The sequence below is a fragment of the Typopeltis vanoorti genome, chromosome 10, assembly GCF_054136105.1.
Source record: "Typopeltis vanoorti isolate ZY-2024b chromosome 10, IOZ_Tvanoo_1.0, whole genome shotgun sequence".
NCBI lineage: Eukaryota > Metazoa > Arthropoda > Arachnida > Uropygi > Thelyphonidae > Typopeltis > Typopeltis vanoorti.
Genome location: NC_143558.1, coordinates 32,801,568 through 32,828,625, shown reverse-complemented (window position 1 = coordinate 32,828,625; position 27,058 = coordinate 32,801,568). Strand labels below are relative to the sequence as shown.

The 27,058-nt window shown below is 35.6% G+C and overlaps 1 protein-coding gene across 4 annotated transcripts in view; it reads left to right on the top strand.

The window, feature by feature from the left end:
- The window catches only part of LOC150102312 (cyclin-dependent kinase-like 4), a 296,960-nt gene that overhangs the window by 45,880 nt on the left and 224,022 nt on the right, over positions 1–27,058 (top strand). Inside the window, exon 1 of one of the 4 annotated variants that reach the window (XM_090399041.1) lies at positions 20,552–21,002. The exons of the other annotated variants lie outside the window; for them this stretch is intronic. The gene's annotated coding sequence lies outside the window, so the exon portion shown is untranslated. Of the gene's footprint in view, positions 1–20,551; positions 21,003–27,058 lie in introns of those variants that run through there. 4 annotated transcript variants of the gene reach the window in all.

The window sequence follows — 27,058 nt, the reverse complement described above, 5'->3', positions numbered from 1 at the left end:
AATATCATAATAATATCGAGAAAAAAAAAACAATATCGAAATAATAATGTAAATTTCTTAGAAAGCGTAAAAATACTTTCTCACATTTTCTAAAATTCTTCTAGGATTCTAAACACAAACATGACAATAAGCTCTCTAATAGCGTACAGTACACGCCAGAGGGACTTAGATAAATAAAATCATAATACAGTAAACCCGCACAGTAATAGTAAATACAATAATATGAAATTATAATAACAAAATTGAAATAATAAATGAAATTGTAATTATAAGATTTACAAAGTAGGGAAGAATGAAAAATCTCTTCTCTTGTGCACAAATACATCTGAAAAATACTGTATGACTTTAATCTAATTACTGCAGTTGACTGTTCCATCATCAAACGATCTTTGTTATTTACAAGCGATTACTATTTTCGCCAACAGCAGAAATCTATGCGTAACGAATTAAAATGACGTATATGTTTTACCACGTTGCTATAGCAATGAGGTCAGTATTCAATAACTGTTCTAATTAAAACTCTGCGCGTGAAGAGGGGCGTTGTCGCATAACATTTATGTCACATGAATGCAAATTATGCACAATGCATCTTCGAAGACGCAGCGCCTTGTTTAAGTTACGCAATTTTTCCGGCTAGCATAATAGATTACCAAAATGTATTCCATAAAAAAAAAAAAAAAAAGAAATAAAAAGACGCTTATAAATCAAGTCTAAAAGGAACAGCCCATTGTTAACATTTTATGTCAATAGTTAGCGCTGTCTAGAAATTTTAATATGATGAAATGCAAAATGATTGAAGAGTATTTTCATTGTATCAATTATTCCATATACAATATCATTAATCATTTAGAAACGTTTTGTATGCTCAAATCTGTAATAAAATATTATTATTATTATTATTCATCACCGCGAGATTCAACTAAAAGAGTTGTCAAAAATATAAAAATAATGTATATCATCATTATTTATCAAAATAATCACATCCTTGACTAACAGATATGTCCAATTGGGGCCTTATCCAAAGGCCCAAGAATCGACTAGATATCGTCATGAAACGTGAGATGTCCCTAATACTGCCGTTTACAAAAATCGAGATGATGTGATATTTGGAAAGTTCAGTTTTTACAAGATTTTCACAAACAATACCAAGATGTATTGCTCCTAAATGTCCCTGCGACAAGTGGAACTATTGTTGCTCTTTTGTTCCAAATTCGTTGAATTTCACTCTCCAGAACTCTGTACTTTTGGTCAATTTTTCACGCACTTTTTTCTTGAAGTCTACTGTCCCCAGTATTGCCACATCCACCATTACTATGGCGGATGTGGCAATCGACCATAGTAATGTTCAGCATATTTGGTTTCAGAGGTCTATTTTAAAGGACCACAATATCTTCACATTTTCATTTTTAATAACTTTTCAAATGAACATACATTTCATATTTCAATTGAAGATTGGAAAACTGTATTTCCTACACAAGTAACAATATAGGATGCTCATGTCTTTATTTATTATCTCTTGACGCAATCTTGTTGCAAAAACGGATCAGATAGTCCGTTGTTTCTTCTTTAGCTTTACCTTACTTCGCAACCATACGCCTGGGAAAGGAGTGTCCTAGGTTCGATTCCCGTCGACGTGAGGAGCTTAAGGACCTTCCTCGGTCATAGCCAAGTTACTCAGTTTTGGGCGTGGACAGCAGGATTTTTTCCATCAGTTTATCTGGGATTTTTCATCCCGCAAGCAGGAAACCGCTCCAGTGAACATATAGGATATAGTACGGCAAGGAAGGCAACGGGGAAACCACCTTGCTCATAGTCATTTAGCATATAGTTATCCCCACCAGCCGTATGACTGAGGGAAGAATAGATAGAATATTATTATTATAAATCCTCTATCGTGTTTTCAAGTAAGTAAGAACTGGTACTTTCTGCCCCTAACTTTTTGAAAATCAGTAGCAATCAGTAAACTGTCCTTTCCCCTCCTCATCATCTACTCGATTCAATGATTTTCCGCAGCATGTTAGACGAAAGGCTGAGATATTACTTTTTCACAAAATCTTCCCCTACCAATTTCTACAATGAATTGCCAGAAAATTATGATTTTTTTTTTTCTTTCGCTGCTGTATCCTTAAGCTGCAGCAGCTGTCAAGCTATGCACCTCTATATGAACAAGCCTTCAGTCGTTCTGCAAGCTTAGAAGGTGGAATTACTCGTGCGAGAAAACAAATGATGCAAACCCTCTTTTCTCTTAATCCTTTTCCCTGACTGATGGATTTTCATGTGCGATGTAAGATGTTTCCTTAATTTCGGTCATAATTCTAACCATTTCTATGTAATTTCCTTTTTTTTTTTCAGAATTTTTATAAAGATGGTAAAGCTAAGCATTGAGGAAGAAAGGTTGAAAAATAATTTCGACTACAAAATATGAATAATATAGCAAACCGAAAAGAAAATTAGAAACTCTCGTATTCAAAGTAACTGGCACTTAAAAGATTTTAAAATGATGATATATATATATATAACACTAAAATAACCTATAAAAATCAACAGAAACAGAGGAAATATTACAATTGTTATGGCTGAACAATAAACTGAATAACTCAAAAAACTTCATCTACTTGAGACCATTACTTACGGAAAACTTACAGGATTGTGTTGACACTGAGAAAAAATGAATGTATGATAATCGTAAATAAACACAGTTTTAATTAGGAAAAGCAAAACATCTCTCAAGCATGCAGAAAAACACTATAATACCATAATGATCAAATAGCATAGAAAAAGTAATAACAGAACAATATCCTGTTGAATATAAAATAAATAAAACGGTAATAAATGAACTTCAGGAAAAAAATAATTGAAAACAGTTTTATCCAAATGAACATGTAGTGAGACTAAATATTTCCGATATACATACTTTATATATAGACTTTTACATTATATATACAGACTTTCCTTTATTGCATGTAATGTTTTGGTAGAGAGAGAGAGAGAGAGGAAAAAACCTCTGTCATGAAAAATCAAATTGATCGGAACTAACTATTAAGGAGGGGAAGAAATAGGATCCCAAACCTACAGGCTATTAATAAGCTCTTCTTCATGAAGGGATTTTAAATTCTTGTGTACATGAAAAACTTTACCAATCTTTGACGGAAGAGAGTGATAAAGTTTTTCATGTACTTTCAATGTTTAATTAGATAATTAAACATTGTAATTTCAAATAAACCACTTTAATTATGATTCTGAAATCGTGATCAAATCAAAAGTTGTCTCATCCTAGCTTAGCGATCTCTAAAATAAAATAAAATAATAAAAAAAGGTATGAACATATAAGAGTTCACGTTGCATAAATCGTAACTCGTAATCTAACTGAAAAGCAATACTTAAATATTTTAAAGGACACAACCTACCTGATTAGCTTTCATAAGCCATTATTTTAGGAAGGTGGTCAGTCTTATGCCTAAATATATATATATATATTCTTGCATGGAAATTATGGAGTGTGTCTTCCTGGCTGATTTAAAAAACTCACGTTTCCGTGAGTGAAAAACCTTTTCACGTTTGTATGAGACCAGCTAACTCATCTTAAATTGAAAAATACTTTATAAAGGTTCTTCGTATCCAAGACGGGATTCGAACCCAGGTCTTTCCAACCAAACGGATGCCTTAAACCCAACTTGACTACTGAGGCTCATCTTTTTAACAAAAGGTCGCTTTGTTTATAATTATTTGGGTTTTTTATTCATTATACTGTATGATATTTTCATAAAAGCATTCATTCTCGATAGGGCATCATTTACTTCAAAGTGAAAGCAGTATAAGCTCAAAATATTTTAGGAACAACTTTTCAAAAATAAAAATAATTAATTTTTTTTTTTCTTTTTTGTAGAATATGATTTTGAAAACAAAAAAAAACAAAAAAAGATGTTATGTTTTTGATTTCTATTCTTTGTCCGTCGTAAAATTGCCCAAGGGGCAGGAGGAGGGGGAGAGAAAACAGAAAGAATGAATGAATGAAAATAAATAAACATGATCATTTTTACAATATGCTTTCGTGAATACAAGCCAAACACAATTTAAAATTCTTGAATCAAATTAACGAGCAAAGTGGATCAAAATTTCGAATGTAAACATAGATTATATTCTTATTATTAAGGATGTCCTTTTGCCTCTTTACAAGGCCTTGATAAGTCCTCACTTGGACTATTGTGCGCAGGTCTGGTCTCCTGGTTTCCATTGAGATTCTGATATAGTGGAGAGAGCGAGCACAAAAGAGAGTGTTAAAAATGATATCAGGATTGTGGAGTACTGATTATGAAGACAGATTGAGAATTTGTAGACTGCAGACGCTAGCAAACAGGAGAAAGATGGGTGATATGATTGAGAGTTGAGACTTACAAACTTCTGAAAGGGTCATACAGGATTTCAATTATTGATGGAATTTTTCAATTTATGGAAGGTGGAGAAAGGACGAGAGGGCATCCTTGGCAGCTGAGAATGAAGGCCTCCAAGAAAGGTGTGAGGGATAGATTTTTCTCTCAGGGGGGGGGATGCGTGATTGGAATGAATTGACATTGGATGTTGTGAGCGAGTGCAAAAAAGTGTGAATGATTTCAAGAAGTATGATAGTTGGTGCGTGTAGTATGTGACCTCCCTCGATGAGTCCTTGACTCCCTGGAGGTCTCTCTTAATAATAATAATAATAATCTCATAATGAAGGATAGATGGCATATACAAGTTGGACAGTGCTAATGATGAAAAATGTGTATACCAAAAAGACAAATAAATAGCCAGACTTTTACGTATGAGGAACAGGTCGTTATATATGTGAAAGTGGAGTTGATGAATATATATTCCCCTTTCGCTTGCCACAATGAAAAGATGGATTTCTGAATATAAAATGAATAGTTAAATCTCATCTAAATGTACGTTGTTTCACTTATCTTGTAGTTGTTCATGAAGTAGTTTATGAAGTTCATGAAAAAGTATATCAAGTTTTATTTTAAACACGCCTCTTATAAGTATCTATGCCAGTGTGCGGCTGTGCTGAAGTAGATTCAAAATAAATTATTAATTGAAATATTAACAATAAAGAAATCGACAATAGATCCCTCTTTATCATCTCCTGTACCCCCAAAAAAACCATTTGGGACAGAGCCTTCCTTTTTTTGATTGCTATCAAAGTTATTGTGACTGATGACGTCATTGCGTGACGAGATCCATCTAGTCACCGGAATCATAGCGTGATTTACCATTCCATTAAGCCATCAAAGTTAAAAGCCACGAACTTATATTTATAAGGTCGGAAAACAAAATGTGCAAATGAGAAACGTAGTAAGTTTAAGAAATGGCATTTGGAATATTAAATGGATAAACATTTAATCTGAATGCAAATTGACAGAAAAGTTCATGTGTATGTATTAAGCAATCCATTTGAAATGCATTGTTGGATGGAAATAAAGAAAGGTCTCAGTTGTAAACTTCTATAACGACAGTTCAATAAAGTTCGCATACATTATATAATGAGTCGGTGGGAAGTCAGCTACAATTCGAAACATTTTTATAAAGATATACGTATAATAGATAAACGACTGATTATTTCGAAACCTATCAAGTTAGCCTTTCCACGCAGGTCTGAACATAGCCATATAAAAAAGAGATAAACTTGTTCATCTCTTTTTATACGGTTATGGTGGTCAATGTTCAGATCTAATAACCATTAGATTTAAACTTAAATGAAGCGGGGAAGCGATTGATAAACCTTTCTATATAATAAAATTGCTTTATTTGTTTGTTAATTATTGAGGCGGGTATGGCGTCTTACTTCCATAATGTGTCAAAGACAAAATAGGCAGTAGATGGTGATATTTTCTCTGCAGCCTGTTTTTATTTATGTATTTATTACATTATACCTGACATCGTAATTGAATATCAACGTCCAAATTCATGCTCAAATCTTTAAAACGTTAACATGACCCTTACTGTTTAAAATCTCTCAGTATTAACATGCCTACTGGAATTTTTGTTTCTTATTTGATAAAGATATAGTGTATACTATTTTTAAGATTAGGTTTAGGGTGCATAGATAGAAAATGCTACTTGTGACCATTAGTTTTAAAAAAAGGATCTGCACACTTTTTGGCTCTGGTCAAAATTCACCAAGAATTTTACGAAAGGAAGGTTAGTTTTCTTTCAGGCTGTCACAATATTCTATCATCTAAAATCCTTACAAGACGATGTTATAAGAAGCTTTCTCAACTAAATGCATCATGGCCTGCCTCGATAGGCTCAAGTGATAAAAGCCACTATTTCTTTCTCCCCGTGAGGATTATAATCTTGCTGTGTTCATGGCAAGCTTGGATGGATATGCTTATATTCCAAGACTACTGTTGTAAATTACCGACCGATTAGCATATCAGGAATCGTTGTCAAGGTCTTGGAGAAACTAGTCAAGAGAAGAACACAGGATTGGATAGATGAAAATGGGATACTGTGTGGGAGGCAACATAGTTTTGTGAAGGGTAGATCATGCCTCAGTAACTTGCTCACGTTTGATAACACAGTGACGGCTGAACTGGATAAGGGTAATGGGTTTACAGTGATTCTACTGGACCTTGCCAAGGCCTTTGACAGGACACCACATGGAACTCTAATCAGTAAACTGGAGCAGATGGGGATGGATATAGGGTTGGTGAGATGGATAGGAGGGTGGTTGATGGAGAGATACCAGAGTGGTTTATTCAGGAGTGGAGTCCAAAAGACGGCCTGTGACTAGTGGTGTGCCGTAGGGTTCTGTTCTTGGACAACTACTTTTCAATTTGTTTATTAACGATATAGGAAAGGATCTGAGAGGAAGTGTTCACTTGTTTGCTGATGATGCAAAGTTGGGTAGAGCAATACTGAGTGCACAAGATGTCAAAATTTTGCAAGATGATTTAGATAGTTTGGAGGACTGGGCTAGGGAAAATGGATGTCAATTTAATGTCGCAAAGTGTAAGGTTATGCATTTTGGAGTGAAAAGATTAGCAGCAGTATATCACATTGGTGGAACCATACTCCAGAAGATTGATGAGGCCAGGGATTTGGGAGTGTTGGTGGATAGGGAGTTGAAGTTTAGGGGAACATTGCAAAAGTGGCTAAATCAGCTCATCAAATCAGTTGGTTACTGAAAAATACTTTAACAAGCAGAGACAAACAAGTTATTGTTCTGCTATATCGAGCCTTGATAAGGTCCCCATCTGGACTACTTTGCCCAGATATGGGCGGCAGGGTTTCTTCTTGATGGGGAGGAGGTGGAGAGATCCAGAGATGAGTGACCAAGATGGTGGCAGGTCTGTGGAATGAACCTTATGAGAACAGATTGAAGATTTGTGGGTTGCAAAAATTGGTTAATAGGCAGAAAAGGGGTGATATGATTGAGACATTCAAATTACTGAAGGGTTTCTATAAGATTAATCCAGAAGATATTTTTGAGAATAGGATTGGTGGTGGGAGGACTAGGGGTTATACATGGAAGTTGGGCAAGAATGTGGTTAACAAGGGACAAGGGTGTTAGAGCTAGGTTTTTTTACTTGGAGAGTGGTAAATGAGTGGAATAAGCTGCCAGAGTCTGTTGTGGGTTCTATGACCGTGAATGAGTTCAAGGCGAGGTATGATAGATACTGTGTAAATGTCGAATAGTTGTTCTTGATCTGATGTTAGGGCCTCCCTCGATGAGTCTGTCGACTGCTTGGAGTTGCCTGCAATAATAAAAAAAAAATCAAAACCAGCTAACGCCTTTTTATTCCCGTATACGGGAGTAGGCGAGGCCATTTAGCACTATCTAACTTTTTGGAGACTGAGTGGGCAGTTCAATCTCCACTGGTACCCAATCAGAGACAGATGGCCCAAGGCTATCACTAATTAAGCGGTACGCAGTGAAGAGAGACGGCTCAAATGTGCCGCCATCTCGTGGTCCCTAACCCTAATACAAATATATTTAATGTCTGAAATAATGTGGGTTCTACGGTCGATTTTCTTGAGTTTACAGGACGAAAAACCCGAGTTTCCGGGAGGAAAAACCTGCTTGCCCGCAATAATAATAATAATAATATAGCGTTTCCACAACAGGATTTATTATAAGGCGTTTTGTGCTTATAATGGTAGAGGGCTTTTAACATTTTATTTCTTAACACTTTCCTCACAAATGGATAGGCTTTTGGTAATGGAAGTGCATTTGCATCCACAGCGCTACGCTGCCCGAAGAAAGCCGTTCTCACCTCGAATCAGTAGCAGACCAGTGGAACCTTTTTTAACCCTTTCTTCAACCGGTTCCTGAGTTAGTCGAGCATGGGCAAGCAGATTTTTTTCTTCTGGAAACGCTGTTTTTTTTTTTTTTTTCACGTAAACTCAAGAAAATCGACCATAGAAAACACATTATATCAGACAAATAATATACTTTGTTAGGGTAAGGGATGACGAAATGTCGCTACTTGTCTGCGTCTCTTCATCGGATGCCGTTTATAATTAGTGATAGTCTTCAACTGGCTATCTCTGATTCACTACCAGTAAAGATTGAACTTCCATTTCAGTCTCTAAAAGTTAGATAGGACTAAGAAAAGTTTCTCCTACTCCCTATAGGAATAAAAAGCGTTAGGTTTTTTCCCCTTAACAAATGGCGGTTTTGTTGTTTTCTGTAATGTGCAATTATAATACAATGGGTGGTTAGCATTATAAGGTAAACTAGCCGAGTAATGTACGTAATTAACAGACTTAATATGGAGCATCATAGACATCTTTACTTTGTACCATAACTTCAGCAAGCAATCAGTTTCCAGAGAATCTGATTTGGAACTGGATGGGAGTGTATAAAGAGATAACGTTTTCAAAAATGGTGATTTCAAATACTCTGTAATATATGATGGATCATATCTTGAAACAAGCATGCCTAACACACATCCGATCAGATCGTACTTTGTACGGGAATGTCATTAGAGAAGCCTCAACTGAGATGTAGCCTACTGAAAGAAAAAAATATCTTATACTCCCTGTAAAACCCTTTTCTTTTTTTTCAGTAGAGATAAAGAGTTTTCTTTCATAAATCCAAAAAACTGAAACACATTATTCAGCTTCAGGTTTCCTTGGCATAACATAATGATAAAAATTTTACATATGTGTGAGACTCATACTTAGTACACAAAACCTGATGTAATATAATATAAAATCACAATTGTGTACTGTACTTTTTGATATGTGTGAGATTTGATATAATACACGACAACATTCCAAAAGTGCAGTGTTTATGGATTATGTTTCCGCTAAATCACATTACATGCTGTAGGTATAAAGTATTAATTTGAGCAATGCGTTAATTTACGCCGGCCATCCTAGATTCATTTAAATTTAAATGAATAATAAGAACACTATTGTAAAATTTACCTTGTTTCGATGTTTTGCCTTTGTTGCTAACAAAGGCCACCGATGTTACCCTTGATGTTACCTAAAATTCGCCTTTGTTTTGACCAAAAATCACAAATTGCCGTATTTATTTCAATGAAGATTCGTTTTGCTCAATCTTTCAAATTCGATGAACTAAATATTCGAATTCAGAACAACGTAAAGACACAAAATATAGTCAACCAGGCAAAGTTTTTTTTTCTCTAGAAACTCGGGTTTATGCCCCATAATTAAGAAAAATGCTGCCCTCTCCACTGCCTTTAAAAATCATCAAATAGATTTGAGCCCAGTTTGTTGAGCTTAAAGTTAATAACTAAAAGTGGAGTGCCGATATGCATTTTGATATAAAAAAAAGTGAGTAAGGTTAAAAACTATCCATCTTTCTAAGGGAAATAAAAAGATGTTGAATATATATATATATATATTATTCCATTATTCCTTAAACCTTCAAACCAGGCTGACATAATTTGACTGAAATCTTTCCTGTATTTCTGCACTGTTATGCGCCTAAGGCAACGTACATAATTTATACTTAAAACTTGTCTTTTTTAATACTCCAAATTTTCTGGGAAAAAAAAATCATGATGGTCCTAAAATGTTTCATGTAGAAAAGAAAAATGCTAAGCTATTCATGGTGATGGAGCAGACCCTTTGTAACGACTAGGTTGGCTTTAAATTAAAACCCTATTAAATTTAATAGGATTTTATTTGAGGGATATTAATTAACATACCTGTGTAAAAAGTCTTGAAGGTAAAGATGGTGAAAACTTTACAAAAGACTTGATTAGTGGCAAGACGGTATGCGATTAAAAGTGAAGAGCACAAAATGCATTCAGATAAATTAAAAACAAAAAACCAATTACGAAAAAGATAACACCGAAAAGATGAATTAAGTAAATTTGAGATTTCGAAAGAATGAACTGAGAATAAAAAAACCTGTTATATACATTGTGAGCCAGCAACAAATGACGGGTGTTGGTCGTTTCGTTACGTTAAAACGTCATCGGACGATAAAAGGCAGCGCTAGCTGCATGTTTTTTTTTTTTTTTTTTTTTTTTGTAAAATATGTTAGGAGGATTTGGTTAGTTTCAGAGTGCAGGGGAGTAAGTTGTTTTGTTTAATCGCCATGAGGGAGATAGTAAATAGAGTATTTTTTGTGTTTAAATGCCACATTGGGTTCTTAATGCTTCCGATTCAGAACAACGTAATTTAGATTCATTTTCGATAACGATGATTTAAATTTATTTTCGATATCGAAAAGTTTATCGATAACAATAAACTTTTCGATATCAGGGATATATTTAGATTTTATTGAATGCAACGATATTTTAGTAATAGGACTTGTGTTATCTGTGATATGTTTATATTTGTGTTTTTTCTTTGTGGTGGAAAGTAGATAGTCAGGTGTGGACAAAATTACTTTGCCCTCTTTCCACTCCCTTGGAACTTTACCAGAGCCGAGTCTTAAATTAAAAGCCTAGTCAGGGGCTTTGCCAGCTCCCTTGCATATTCCTGCAAAACGCGAGCTGATATCTCAGCTACGCCCACAGCTGTATTTACATTGAGATTCTGCAATATCCTAAGAACCTCCAATTCATCCACCTCTGTTCCCACATAAGCCTCTGTCATATATGTCACAGCATTAATTAACCTCACTCATATGAAATACCCATGGCTAAGACAACTTTTTCAAATAGCATATGAACTCCAAGAATGTTAGATTTGATCATATTGTCAGAGAGGGATATCAGTTAAAAACGTGACTATTTTGCTAACAGTTTGTGAGAGAGAGAGAGAGATTTTATGACTTACTGACCTCGAAAGTAGCTAAGAATATGGATCTTACATTTAGGAAAGGTTACATGCTGAACTACAAAGCTGGACATTAACAAACTCAAGAGTTACTATGTTCAGTCCCATGGTGTCAATTATTGATTGGTAAGGATATCACAGCCATACACGGGAAGCTTTGGAAATCTGCTTAAATGATGCAGTATATGAATATGTCCCTGGAAGTCGAAGAACAAATAGATAAATATATCTTCTATCTCCTTATATTCTGCGGAGGGAGTAGCCCTGACCTTTTAGCTCTAACTAACTTTTGAAGATAGGCACACTGTCAATCACAGATAGCTGGACCAAGACCATCAGTGATTATAATATAATATGCATTCGGATAGAAGAGTACTGCAGGCAAATGTGAATCATCTCATAATCTTTAACCTCAACACTATACTATAGTCTGAAATAGTGTGAGTTCTGGTCTATTTCCTTAAGCAATTTGCTCATATTTTTTAATAATCTTACAGCCGAGTTGAATAAAGCGAATGGATACACTATGATATTATACGACTTTGTTAAGATATTTGATAGGATACCACATGAAAGAATGTTGTATAATTGCAGGATATGGGATCGAAGTTGCCTTGGATAAGCGGTTGGTTAATGGACAGGTATCAGATAGTGATATAACAGGGATATGAATCTGCAAAGGTGGCTAGTTATGTATTCCTTGGACCATTGTTGTTCACTCTGTCTCTGTAGATTAATGATATTTCAAAAGAACCTGATAGAAGCATTCAATTGTTTGTTGGTGACACAAAAATATGCAGGGATGCTGCTGATAGGCAGCACTTACAGAATAATTTTAATAGACTGAGACTATAGTCAAATGATAATTTCAATTTCAGTTAAATGTCAATAAGTGTAAAGTTATGCACTTAATGAGATATCTAATGGCATATTATATTGGTAGTATTGTGCTTGAAGAATTACACTAGAGATCTTGAAATTATGGTGAATAGGAATTGAAATTCAGAAGTCACACAGCAAATATTTCAAAAGAAATAGTTCAACTTAGAAGGTAATTGCGATGCTGAAACAGACGTTACGTTTAAAGAAAAGAAAGCCATTCTACCTCTTTATGAGGCTTTCATTCCACCGCATCTTGAATACTGTGTTCAGATTCAGTCTTCTGGGTTCCATGAAAATAACGAAGTTGTGAAAAGGCTGAACAGAATAATTACAAAGATGGATTATGGAATGTAGATTATGAAGACAGATATTAAGTTTATTCTTATCAGGAATTTGGGCAGAGCAGCTAAGGCTTTGAGTCCTGTGTATTCTGTCTGTTAATCGCGTGTGTTCTACTGGCTAGGTTACTAATTTACAGAAATGAAAAACCCGAATTTCTAATAGTAGAAATTCGAGTGACCACCTGAATCACTTTCAGTTTAAAAGCCCTTATAAAAAAAAGATTATTCGCGTTAGCCTGGTTTTTCCAATCAAAGAGCTCCGTAGATACCAGCTAAGCTAAGGAGGTTCCCGAACAGACAGAGAGTACATGTGGGGTACAGACAATAGTAAACAAAAGAAAGAGGAAGGAGGAATTGGTGAGTGCATCCAGTGTGAGTGAGTTTAACAGAAGGCTTGACAGCTAGTATAGGTGATGTATGGCTATCCTCGATGGTTCTTTGCCTCCTGGAGGTCTCTAATAATAATAATAATAATAATAATAATAATAATAATAATAATAGAAGGGCATAAAAGAAAAAGTCTATGTAGTTCAGTGGAAGTGGTGTATGCCGTCCATGGCACTAGACCTTTCAAAAGAAGAACGTCATAAGTTCTTCTACCGAACTAAAGGAACTTTTACTAAGCCTTTTTTCGGCTGATTCCTGAGTTAGTCGATCTCTGGCAATGATAAGCGGGTTTTTTCTCCCTTAAACTCAAGAAAATCGCCTGTAGAATCCACATTATTTTCAGACAGTAAACATAGCGCTAGGATTAGGGACCACGAGATGGCAGCATTTCTTAGCTGTCTCTCTTCATCGGATGCTATGTATAATTAGTAATAGTTTTGGACCATCTATCTCTGATTGACTACCGGTGGAGATTGAACTTCACCCTCAGTCTCCCAAAAAAAAAAGAAAAAAAAAAGAAAAAAGTTAGATAGGGTTAAACTGCCTTGCTAACTCCCTATATGGGAATAAAAGGCATTAGCTGCTGCTGATGTATAAAAGATGTTGAACATTTTTGAATGGCACTCAGATTATTATTATTACATAACACCTCCACGGAGTCCAAAGACTCATCGAGGAAGGGCACCTACTCTACAACTCCCCATCTCCACCACTCTAACAACTGCAACTACCTTCATCATCTACACCAACGCCATCTACCACTGCTACCACCACTAATATTTTCACAGACAATCACAAACATCCATGCCCACGGCAGGATTCCAACCCACAGCCTTTTGGCTGGAGAGCGGATATGCTAACCACTCGGTCAACCAAGTCGGCCAGATGGACGAACTTGTCATAATAATAACAAACATGGTTTAAAGGCAAATAAAGAAAGTGAAGAGTAGGAGTGCAGCATGTAATGTGGATTACCTGACTAATATTGATATTCAATTGCCTCGACAGTTTAACAGAGTATTTCAAACAGGTTCAAATGAAGAGTAAATGACAACCGGAAGAACATTTCTAATTTTGAGTAATAAAGAAAAAAGGACTGTTCCAAGTAATTACCATGAATAACGGACCTGCTGTCAACATCGACTTCTAGGGAATTTGATTTGTCAATATTATTCAATATTTAGTCACAACATTAACTGATACCTATGAAACAAATGGCTATCGCAAAAATTCAAGAGGAAGAAAAGACCAACTGTTAATGTTGACAAAATGATTTTGAAAAATGCAAAACAACGAAAAGCAAACATAAGTGGAATGGGTTGATTACAAGAAAGCACATTTGACTCCTTCCCAGGTACTTGGATTAAAAAATCTAGAAATTTTTGGAGTGAGTAAAACATTAGAAAATTCAAAGTAGCCGTCATAACTTGGTGGAAAACTCAACTAACAGCCAATGGAGACAGGTTATAAAGATAGAAATTTTACAAGTGATTATCACCTGTATTGTTCATTCTAGTAATGATTCCTCTAACATTAATTCTAAAGGAAACTCGCATCTGGAAAACAGATACGCAAACAAAAAATATATCTCATTTATTATACATGGATCAACTTATACTATCGAAAATTATTCAGAGAAATTGGGTCACTGCTCAGTATAGTCCAAATCTTCAGTGAAGACTTTTGGGTGGAATTTGAAAGCAAAGGAAGGTAATTCTTGAAAGAAAACATGATCTTAATATCTGAAAAGAGTAAGAGAAGTTATTAAATCCAAACTGAATCGAGACAACAGTGTAATAACAGCAATTAATACGTGGGTATCATCGTAATCAAATACACAGTAGGTATAATTGACTGCACACAAATAGATTTGGATGCAATTCATTGTAAAACACGAAAATGAATGACAATGAATCATGACCTGCATATAGGCAATGATGTGGTTCGATTACACGGAGCCAAGAGAAGGAGAAGACGTGGACTTTTACAAGTTGTCAAGCAAACTAATTATTATTATGTGACACCTCCAGGGACTCCAAAGACTCATCAAGGGAGAGTGTGCCAACAGCATCGAACGATTGATCCCTTCCAAATACTAACCGCGCTCAAACTTGCTTAATTTTTGCGAGCCATTAGTAGCAGAGGCTCTACCAATCGACCAACCTTTGCTGGAAAAAGAAGAAAATCGTTGAATGACAACATCATGATAATTAAAAAGATGCTAACTGCAGCTTGAAGAAAGGGTAGTGAATGCAGTTAAGGATAACGAATAGCCAAAATACCAGAATATTGAAAATTAATCACTCTGCGGTCAATGAATATTTGAAGAGTATTGAAGAGAAGTTAACACTCGCTTAAATTGGCAATGGTTTCAGCAGGGCTTCATGAAGTAAGACAAAAGGTCTGATTATGTTTGTTTCTCAAGAGTAAGCATGCAAACGAATCAATCAAGGAGAGGATAGAAAACATTCATGATGATACCAAATCCTCACTGTACAGAGATAAAGAAAAAGACAGCGAACTGTCTATCTAGTTCTTGCAGCAAGATTGCTCATACAGACCATAAACAAATGCACGATCAGGTTACAAAAGCTGTACATCGGAGCTTCCATAAAAAATATAGTTTCCTAATTTGCCAAACTACTTGGGAACACGCGGTCGAAAAACAATAATGAACTGTGTTAATTAAATTAAAAAAAATAGCTAACACCTTTAGCTATTTTTTACTGAGTAGGCGAGGCCATTTTAGCCACTGTCTAATTTTAAAGATTGAGTGGGAAGTTCAATCTCCACAGGCGGCCAATCAGAGATAGCTGGCCAATAATATCATTAATTTTAAGGTGAAGAGATGGCAAACAAGTGCCACTATCTCGTGTTTCCTATCCCAGCACAACATTTATTGTCTGGAACAGTCTGGGTTCTATGGTCGACATTCTTGAGTTTATGGGACTAAAACCCCGAGCTTCCAGGAGAAAAAACTGTCTTCCCATACCAGAGGACGGCGAACTCAGGAGATGGTGGAAGCTTACAAAAAAGTTCCTATAGTCGGCGACTAAAATTTAATTTAGATTTTTCTTTCCGCGGCCTAGCACTGTGGATGCATTTTTCAAAATACATCCGGGACATAATATACCAGACATCATTAAATCGAACAACGTGTGGTTTATTGACATGGCAATACCATGGTTTCAGTAGAATAGAAGAAAACGTACACGAGGAACTGACCAAGTATAGAGATCTAGAGATTGAAATCCAATAACTTCGGGGTGGAAAAAAGGGCAATGATGGTTGTCACATGAGCACTAGGAAGAGCATTTATAAAACATTTAGAAAAGCTCAGCCACCCAGATATAACACCTTTTCCATTCCAGAAAATAGCACTTTTAGGGAAATCTCACATTTTATGACAATATATAGCGATTCCAAGGCCTTTGGATAAGGCAAGAATTGAACTCATTTTCCAGGTAAAAGTTCATTACTCTATTTTTTGTTTCTTTTTTACTCAATAATTTACTCATGGGTTTATAATAAGAATTCACTGACTGTGAATTCTTATTATACAACGATGTTTATAGAAACTGTATCATCTTATTTCAATATAGGTTTTAGTGGTTAAATGGTCAATTTCATTGGTTTATTATTAGATATTTTTGTATTGCATCGTCTGTCATTCCCACAGATTTCTGTATAATGTAATAGTAAGTGCTATTGAGTCGGAATTTTTTTTTTGTTATAGACAGACAGCAAGAGCTAGTTTCGCATTTTCTTGCTGAGATCGCTATGTCTAGTTAAGTGTAGTTAACACCTCGCAGAAAAAGTATGATTCAAGCATTGAATAGAGAAGACTATTCCTCTCACGAAATAGCTAAAAGAGTGTACTGCAATCAATCTACTGTGGTATGGCTGCTGTTGACATTTAAGGAAACCGGATCTGCTGGAAGGAAACATGAAGAAAGCCACTGTCTACACCATACCAAGATCGTGTTCTAAACCGGCTCTGCCTTAAAAATTTCGGTGCATCGTCCGGAGAATTGAAACTGGAGTGGGTAGAACAAACGGGTGTTGTGACATTGGTATGGGTTCATTTAGATGGGGCTTGAGCCATGAGCGGATGTGAGCAAAACCATGATGTCCAATGGCTACCTGGGACAACTTCATGCTTTCGATTCTGTGGAAGTACTTCGGCAGTGATCCTTGCAAGTTTCAGCAAGACAGTGCTCCATGCCATACAGCATTGCATGTCCGATTTTCACAATACAACGTTCAAGTGTTGAGTAGCCAGTCCAGAGTCCAGACCTCAATCCCATTGAACATCTTTGGGGCGAATTAGAACGCCAAATTCTCTCCCGACCACAGCAGCCATCATCAGCACAGCAATGGGATAGCTTTGTGCGTGGAGTGGAAGAATATTCCTGTTGCGACGTATCAGATATTGGTTGAAAGCGTGTCCTGAAGGGTATCCAAATACTTTTTTCAACATTCTGTATGTTCGTTATGTTGCTGCACATAATAATCAAACTATATTTATTCCAGTGACTCATACGACTACAAAATAATACTAAGTTGTCATCTGATCCAAACGTTTTATAAAACGTGTGGTACACTTAGTAATATATTCTGAAAAAGGTTAACACATGTAAGGGAAATTACAATTTAATATCATCTCCTACAGGGGCGGCTCGTGCATAGGCATTGCGGAACTACAGCACCCCCAATTTTTCTTGATATATAAATATATTTATTAATTTGTTTATATTTGCTTGTAATATTTAATTTTATCATCAACAATCCTATACAATTCTCTTATTTTGTATAAAAAAATAATAAAAATCCCTCTTGTAGCACTTAGGAGGGCGAAGGACGCTAGCAACACTGTATAGTATTTACCTAAGGCTCTCTACCACAGTGTCATATTGCTACGCGCGCGCGCAAGCATATGCACATGATAGTGAGATGCGAGCTATTAGCGTAATGCGGCACTGTCCGTCGCGTAGTTCCACTGTTGTTTATATGAAATTTGCGCCAGTAGTAGTGTTCGTAGTGCTTTACTCCGTCTCTTTAAATATTTGGACATTACAATTAAAGACATAATTGTAATGTCCAATTATGTCTGATGGTCATAATTGAACATTTTTATAACATTTGTTATAGTTTTTATTTTAGAACATTATTGGGGTTATGATAATGGATTTTATTTTTAAGTAATTTGAATTATACTAAACCGTATAATTTTATCGATAATAAACAATATTTTTTCATGAAACAAAACAAGAAGAATATATTTTATTTTTAAGTAATTTTGAATTATACCTTTTATCGATAATGAACAATATTGTTTCATGTTTAATTTTTTTTTTAAATTTTACTATAATTTTGATATTTTATCCAAACATGTATACACTGTACTTACAGTGTGTATGTATATTTCGAAAGTTGCAGCATCCCCACGATTTCAAGCCACGAACCGCCACTGATCTCCTATATATTTCGTCACTGTACCATGAGCATCATCCAGAGAGGATGACAAAGATTTCATAATTCGAATATTGTGACCAAACGTTTGCATTCTTCCTGATTGCTGCTAATGTTACAGTGAGCGAAATTACATAGGAACTGAAATTAAATTCTAAATACTCTTACATGTGTTAACCGTTTTATAGTACTGTATATTACCATCCAGTGGCGCACTCAGGATTTAGTCTTGGGGGAGCCGAGTTGAACGGATAAAAATATTTTTAGCTCTCGGTCCGCCCGAGCACTATTTCATTCGCCTTGTGTTCACAGAGACTGTAATTCCTGAGAACTATAGGGTATTTCCACCTTATGTGACTGCTAATTCATAAGTAGTATAGAAACAGAAGACACGGCGCAACATTAAAAAAAAATCAATTTTAATTAGGAAAAGATTTTTGGAAATTTTTCTAGTGTTTATTTTCTTTGGGGTACCAGGGCCCCTTCCACCCCCCCGGGTGCGCCACTGTTACCATCTGATCTACATCTATACTACATTGCAAAAATTGCACAAAATATCTAAGTATTTCGCAACCCTCAATACAGTAGTGGTATATCTTTGGCTACTATTACGATGCCTGTGGCTATTATGATTTGCTACTTTATTATGAATGGTATTATTACTATTAGTATTATACACTGAGTGGCTACTATTACGATGCCACAGAAGACTTTCTGCTATTTCAGCCGGCCTGGTTGGCCGAGTGGTTAGCGTATCCGTTCTCCAGCCAAAAGGCTGCGGGTTCGAATCCCGCCGTGGGCATGGATGTTTGTGATTGTCTCTGAAAATACTAGTGGTGATGGTGGACGGTAGATAGCGTTAGTGTAGTTGGAGGATGGAGTGGTGGAGACAGAGCTGTAGAGTAGGTGTCCTCCCTCGATGAGCCTTTAGACTTCTTGGAGGTGTCACGTAATAATAATATAATAATTTATGGTAAGCAGACACATAGTTCCTTAACATCAAGAGCTAATGTTATGTAATGTTCTGGTATAAATATTGCTTTGGGGGGGGGGGGAGTGAATCGATTACCTGAGGTGGTTGTGAGTGCTTCGTCAGTGAGTGAGTTTAAGGAGAGGTGTGATAGGTACTTTGTGAATAATGGCTAGTGTGTGAATAATGGATCTCCCGCAATGAGGCTTCTGACTGCATGGAGAAAACTGTATAATAATAATAATAATAATTGCACCCACAGTTGATTCGATGGGTATTTGTAATGCAATCAGTGCAGAAAAAAATTCTCGCTGGAAGTTATTAAGATTCTCCATTGTACACCTTTATACAAGGCCAGCTTGCACTTTAAAAGTAATGGATACGAAAAGAGAAATGGAAAATTTTGTCGGTCTCTATTTTTATTATTTATTTAATGATGTTTTTCTAATTTATTTAATATCAAATTCGTAAATAACATAAAATATTTTAACTGAATCCTTCACTTTTATAAGACATTTTATAAAACCTTTCATGAAGTTGTTTTATTTAAAAAATAAAATAAAATAGTAAAATAATTAGCATACTTAGAACATGATCAAAGATGTTTTTCTTTTTTTAACGCTGAACCAGTGTAAAGTTGAATAAACAAAAAAATAATAATCAGGCATTCAAACAAATTTGGAAAACTTTATAAGGATATTTAAATATTAGGAAAAAAAAATAAACAAGACATTTGTATCTGCAATTTGGTTTAACGAAAGATTTTGTTTTGGTTGTTTGCTTTCTTCCCCAATGCAGGGGCAGATGGTTCTCAGCACTATTACTATTACTGTATTAAAGGGCACCAAACAACAATTTTGAAAGGTATCCCTCTGATGCTTGCACTGGAATAGGCAAAATTTGTAATTTATGTCTGGTGATACATAATTAGTTACAATTATTTTGAAGTGTAAATTATTCTTAATATAATAATAATAATAATAAGACAGCAGTTCACTTGTGCTCCACTAAATCAGAATTAATAAAAGCTGATACGTCTTTCTCTTTAATTTAAATCCATAATTGCAACGCATGCGCAGTACCCATGGTGTTCTGAGCGTGTTTAGTAAGGTTATGACGCTACTTCCTGTTGCTTGTTGCCATGACAACTTATTGGCATACCATCTAGAACGCGGCGTATTATGTATTGCATTAGATTTAGCGCATGCTGCTTGCTACTTAAAGCCAGCAGTAGTAACTAATTACAGCTGTTACTTTGGGTTTTATAATTGTTCCCTATAAGCAGACAATTATGAAGTCTACGAAACATGTATATACAGTAGCCGAGTAATCCCAGTCAAGTAGGTGAACCACCGGGTATAGGTTGTTTACGTTAAAAGCTACGTTTGTTCCTAAACAGGTGTTTCAGGTGGTGTATAAAATGGCGGACATGTAATTGCGTAACGTTTTCTGCCACTAAACAAAATTTCAGCAGTTATATATACTAATGAAAAGCATTCATCGTCTCCCATTCAATTATCAAATGTCATGAAGCTGATAATTGTCACTTTTAATATTTGCATGATGTGACTAAAAGCTGCACGAATACTTTAGTGTTATTGTAAACAAACCCAAAAGAGTGATAAAACAAGTAGCAAGTGCTATTTTATAAAGAGTTTATTGTAGTTTTTAAGATACTTTCATTAAAAGTACATCCTGATAATCGGGTAAGTTGACAGTCCAACATGAATAAGAACTTTTTCCATTGACATGATTAATAACATTTGTAGTTAAACTGTTGTTAATAGGAATATATGTTCAAACTTCTTAGCTGATTCTTAATTTGTATTGCTTAATAATGTTTATTGAAAGCATTAATCCACTTTTTATCTTCACGATTCCTAATGACATTTGTTTCGTAATAACTTAGACCCTCAATAGTCGGATGAAGAGGAAAAGAACTGGAATTAGAGGTGTTCCCTTCCCCCTAAAAATTCATTACAAAATTAAGTAATTATGTTAGTGAATAATTGAAGTAAATTATCATAATAAATTAAGTAATGTTTAAAAAAAGCCTTGTAGACATTTCTTGTCTCTTGCTGTTCTGAATTCCAGATTTGAAAGTATACTAGTAAGTGCATATTATCATGTTTTGATATATTTTTTATTGAATATTGGTATAGCATAAACTCATAGGATTTTTCAAAATTTTGGGATTGCACCTTTTCTTGATAAAATATTACCTACACATCTTCAAGAACATCAGAATCTAGTGCTATAGGTTCTGACTTTATCAGTTTTGAAGATTTAAAGTTTAGAGACACAGGAACAGATTATACCAAAACTGCATTTCTTGGTACCAAACAAGGAAATTCCAATTTCCTTGTTTGGCATCAATAAATGTAGCCATTGAAACTGTTAAATAGGATAAAAATCACTTAATGAGCACTAACTAATAATGCAACCAGTTGTTTATTTGAATATCTATTAGTGTTGAAGTGATACAGGTAACAGCTAGAGTTCTTCTTGTTTGATAAAGACTCACTTGTCCATCATCTTGGGAATATATGATGATGATAAGACAATATCTGAGATCTACTTTGGATCATGCTTTTTCTTGATGAGTAAAATGGCACAAATTAAAATTTGCTGCTTTTTTTAGTTATGCTCTATATAAATGTGTGATGTACAGTATATTCACTTGAATCAGCACAAATGTATTTATAGAAATATTGTGGGAATTAAAAGTGTAATTTTTCCCTATTTCTGAAACAACTGTGTATTGCTCTGGAGCAGTAGCACTTTTTAGACTTGGGTCAGTCCATTTATTACACTGAGTGATCACTTTATTTGAAACCGCATTTAATAATGAGTGGAACTCCTATTTCCTTAAGAACAACCTGTATTCTCTGTGGCATTGATTCAATTAAGTGTCTAAAACATTCCTCTGGGTTGTTTGCTCATGCTGCCATAATGGCATCATCCAACTGTTGCATATTGAATGGTGGTACATTGCTGCTGAAGGGAACTCGCTGCAATGTTCCTTGAACCACTTCATCATGCTACACTTTTTCATTGTGGCATGGCGCATTGTCTTGCTTGAAGTATCCATTTGACAATGGGCAAATTGCAGGCCACGAATGAGTGAATGTGATCATTGGCAATGTTACTACTTGGCAGAAAGGGTCCAAGTCTTTATGTTGTTGCTTCCACATTCTGGTTCTGTCATCAGCATATACAGTATAAACTGGGACTCGTTAAGCTGCATTTTCCTAGTCTTAGTTGACAGCATTGGGACCTGGGATGGCATCCACTCCTGTACCCTATCTAAGACAGTGTGCAGTGTGCTCTGAGATAATGTTCTGAATACCACTGTTGTACTGAGTTGTCAATTGACTGGTTGTTTCCCTTCTGTCACATTTCACAATCCTTGCCAAACACTTCTCTGACCTTGTGCATTAATGAGCTGTTGGCTTGAAGTTGTCTTGTTATTATGCCACTCCTTATACATCTTGCACCCTGTCATGCACAAAAAGCCAAGAGGAGTAGACGTTTATGAGGTACTGGCATCAGCATGTCTGGCACAAACAATCATACCATACTCAGTCACTTAAGTCATGCCTTTTACAAAACAATACAACCATCATATGCTTGTTTGCCTGATTTACTTATATACAAACTGGGCCATGTGACTCAACATTTTCAGAACAGTCCTAAATGGGGAGATATTCCTAATAACATGTCTACTCGTATATTGCATATGAGAAAAATTACATATTTAAGAGATACTTTATTTATTTTTATAAGAATGAATACAATTCTGGCATTATTAATGCTAAATATCTTTTTTTTTTACTGAAACAGAAATCTAAATAATATGGGATTAAATATCCCCTTAATTTAAATAATCTTGTTATACATATATAAAATGCAGAAAATAAGGAGAAAAGGGAAAAAGGTTCAATTTTTACCAATCTAGTCACCCACTATGATTTCTTATTATTATTTATCATCACACCCTCCATGGAGTCAGCAGACCTCATGGGAGGTTCATTCAACTGACAACATATTTATCATATTGAACCTTAAAATAAATACTTAACACTCCTTCCCTGCCTTGCAAACATATTCTGGTAATCAGTTCGTTTTGCCCACAATTCTCCACATAAAATATGTACTCCTTTACACCCTTTCCAACGATTGGTGGAGACAACACAAGAGGAATATTTGTAATAATCATTCTGTAATAAAAACTTTTGTAATAAAAATTCTTCACCTTACTCCCTTTGTATTTATTCAATAAAATCCCCACACTAACTTAAACGTCTCTATCATATCACCTTGTTTCCCCTTGTCCATTAACAGGAGATATTGTTTATATTATTATTATTACATAACACCTCCAGGGAGTCCAAAGACTCATCGAGGGAGGACATTACTCTACAACTCTCAGTCTTCACCAATCCACCACCAACAACTACCTTCATCATCTACACCAACGCCATCTACCTCCGACCACCACCACTAGTATTTTCACAGACAATCGCAAACATCCATGCCTACAGCGGGATTCGAACCCGCAACCTTTTGGCTGGAGAGCGGATACACTAACCACTCGGCCAACCAGGCTGGCATATTTCCAAAGTGTGATTTTAATATACAAGGGTGGTCTGTAAAGTTCTCGGCCTAACAGTCAAAAAACGATTTATAATTTAAACATTATTTTTATTTTTCAACATAATCTCCCTTAAGACTAATACATTTATTTCAGTGTTGCTCCAGCACCATTATCCCATTCCTGTAGTAGTTCTCAGTAAGATCTGCAAAATACCCCTCCACAGCTACAATTGCCTCTTGATTCGAAGAAAAACGCGGACCAGGAGGAAGAGTTTTAGTTTTGGGAAGAGATAGAGGTCAGAGGAAGCCAAATCCAGGGAATAGGGTGGATGTTCCAACAATTCAGTGTGTAGATCCCTTAATTTTCCCATTGCGATGTGGACAGATGCATTGTATTGATGAAAGATGATTTTTTTTCTTCTGCAAACTGGGTCTTTTCTCACAAATTTTTTCGTCTAGTCTGGTTAAAAGATTGGAATAATATTCCCCGGTTATTGTTTTACCCTTTTCAAGATAATTAATAAACAAAATGTCTTTAGCATCCCAAAACATGAATGCTATGACTGCTGATGGAACTGACTTTGGTGCTGAACAACCAGCTTATGTCCACTGTTTTGACTGCGGTTTGGATTCTGGTGTGTAATGGTGAATCCAAGTCTCATCCATAGTAATAAATTGATGCACAAAATCAGGTTTATTCTTGTTTAAATGCTTCAAGCACTGTTCAGAGATTTTCATGGAAGTGCATTTTTGATCTGCTGTGAGCGAGCATGGCACCCATCTTGCGCAAATCATTTTCATTTGCAATTCTTTATGCAAAATATGTCCTACATGTTCTTTTGAAATGCCTATAGTCTAAGCAATTTCATGCACTTTGACTCACAGGTCATCCAAAACCATATCGTGCACTTGATCAATGATTTCTGGTGTTGTTATACTTTTTGGATGCCCTTTACTTGGATCATCTTCAAGGCTGGTACAGTCATGTTTAAACTCAGCAGCCTATTTTTTAATTGTTGAAAACGAAGGAGAAGGGTGCCCATAAACTTTTATGAACTTCAAATGAATTTCTTTTGGCGTTAAACCTTCTCTTACAAAGAATTTTATAACTGCGCGATACTTTATTTTATCCATTTCAAGGGATACTGACAACACTTTTGCTTCAGACAACTGTATAAAACAAACTACTTGATAGAATGACTTGTAATTTCACATGGATGCTTATGCCAGATGTACCAACTTAGAAAAAAAAATCTCTTAAGATAGTATTGGATCTATGGTCGAGGCAGAGAACTTTTCAGACCACCCTCGTAAAAGAAGACTGCATGTCTATAGGGAATAAGAGAATGAGTTTCTCAAAGGCCTAAGAGACAACAACCCTAGGCAATATGTAACAGAAGACACGATGGTTAAGTGTCTTAGATCTGGTTATATCGTAAGAGGATGTGATCGTGAATAGAGTGTCTAATGGTTGATTGATGAGAGTGACCATGAAGTGATCACCTGGTTTGTAGCGATTATTTATTATGAAAGCTTTGGAGATAGTTGCAAGCTGGAAAGAGGAATTGAGTTGAAAGAAGACAGATGCTGCTTGAATATTGATAAAGAGCTATTAAGCTGTAGCAATATTTGTGTGTATTCTAAAGGTGAAAAGGCTAAATAAGGTAGGAGTAAAATAGATGAATAAAAAGATTAAGCATGAAATCTGGAAGAAGAAGAAGGAGGAGGCACTATGGAGACAACAAAATGGATGTTTGTGATGATCAGTTGTACAATGAGTACAAAGAATGGATGTTTTGTGGATGTGACCAGGAGAGTGACACTAAGTTGGTAAAGATAGCAAAGGTAAAGTTCTTTCATTATTTATTATGAAAGCTTTGGAGATAGTTGCAAGCTGGAAAGAGGAATTGAGTTGAAAGAAGACAGATGCTGCTTGAATATTGATAAAGAGCTATTAAGCTGTAGCAATATTTGTGTGTATTCTAAAGGTGAAAAGGCTAAATAAGGTAGGAGTAAAATAGATGAATAAAAAGATTAAGCATGAAATCTGGAAGAAGAAGAAGGAGGAGGCACTATGGAGACAACAAAATGGATGTTTGTGATGATCAGTTGTACAATGAGTACAAAGAATGGATGTTTTGTGGATGTGACCAGGATGGTGACACTAAGTTGGTAAAGATAGCAAAGGTAAAGTTTGAAACAAAATTAGCCAGTCAAGCTAAGAAAAATCCTAGTGAATTCTTTTGATATGTAGCAAGTAAAAGAAAAAAATTACTGTAGAAGAATGATGCTAGTTGATGACACTGGCAGATTGGAACCCAGTGAGGAGGATATAGTTAAAGGATCCAGCGAGCAGCAGTTTATCAGTGTTTTTTCATCCTGGTGAAGGTGACATCATGTGAAGCTGGAGTTTAGAGAAGGTGTGGCAGTGAGTGAGCAGGAGGACTGGACAGTAAGTATATTGCCACATGTCTTTATGGAATGATCTAGGGAATTAATGGCACCTTTGGCACACCTGTATAACACAAGTCTTGCAACAGCATGAGTTCTGAAGGAATGGAAGTTGGGTAGAATTGTTCCACTTCAAAGGGGGAGAGGAACAATGACAGGCTACAAATTATAGGGAAATCAATGTGTCTGGAGCTGTTAAGGTAGAGACGTTTGTGATTACTAGGATTCAGAAATGGGTTCATAATAGCAGCATTCTTTATGATCATCAGCATGGGTTTGTTAGGGGGAGGTCATTCTTATCAATCTGCTTATGTATAACAAGGTTACAAATTCACTGTATAAAGGAGATGCTTATACAGTGGAACACTTGAATTTTCCAAAGATTCTCTGATAGACTGCCACATTACAAGCCAGTTGCTAAATCAAAACAGATGGAATAAGATAACAGACTAATGAGTTGGATAGCTGATTAGCTTTCAGATAGGTATTAGTCAGTTGTGTATGGAGGAGTGGTATCCTGAAAGAGGAATGTTGCTAGTAGAGTGCCACAGGGATATGTTTTTGGACCATTATTGTTTAACTTGTATGTTAATGACATTGGAACTGGCTTATCTGGAGATGTACTTCTGTTTGTTGATGATGTAAAGTTGGAAGAAGTATGAGAAGTAGAGCAGATATTACAGCCTTGCAGGAGGATCTAAATAGACTGTGTGAG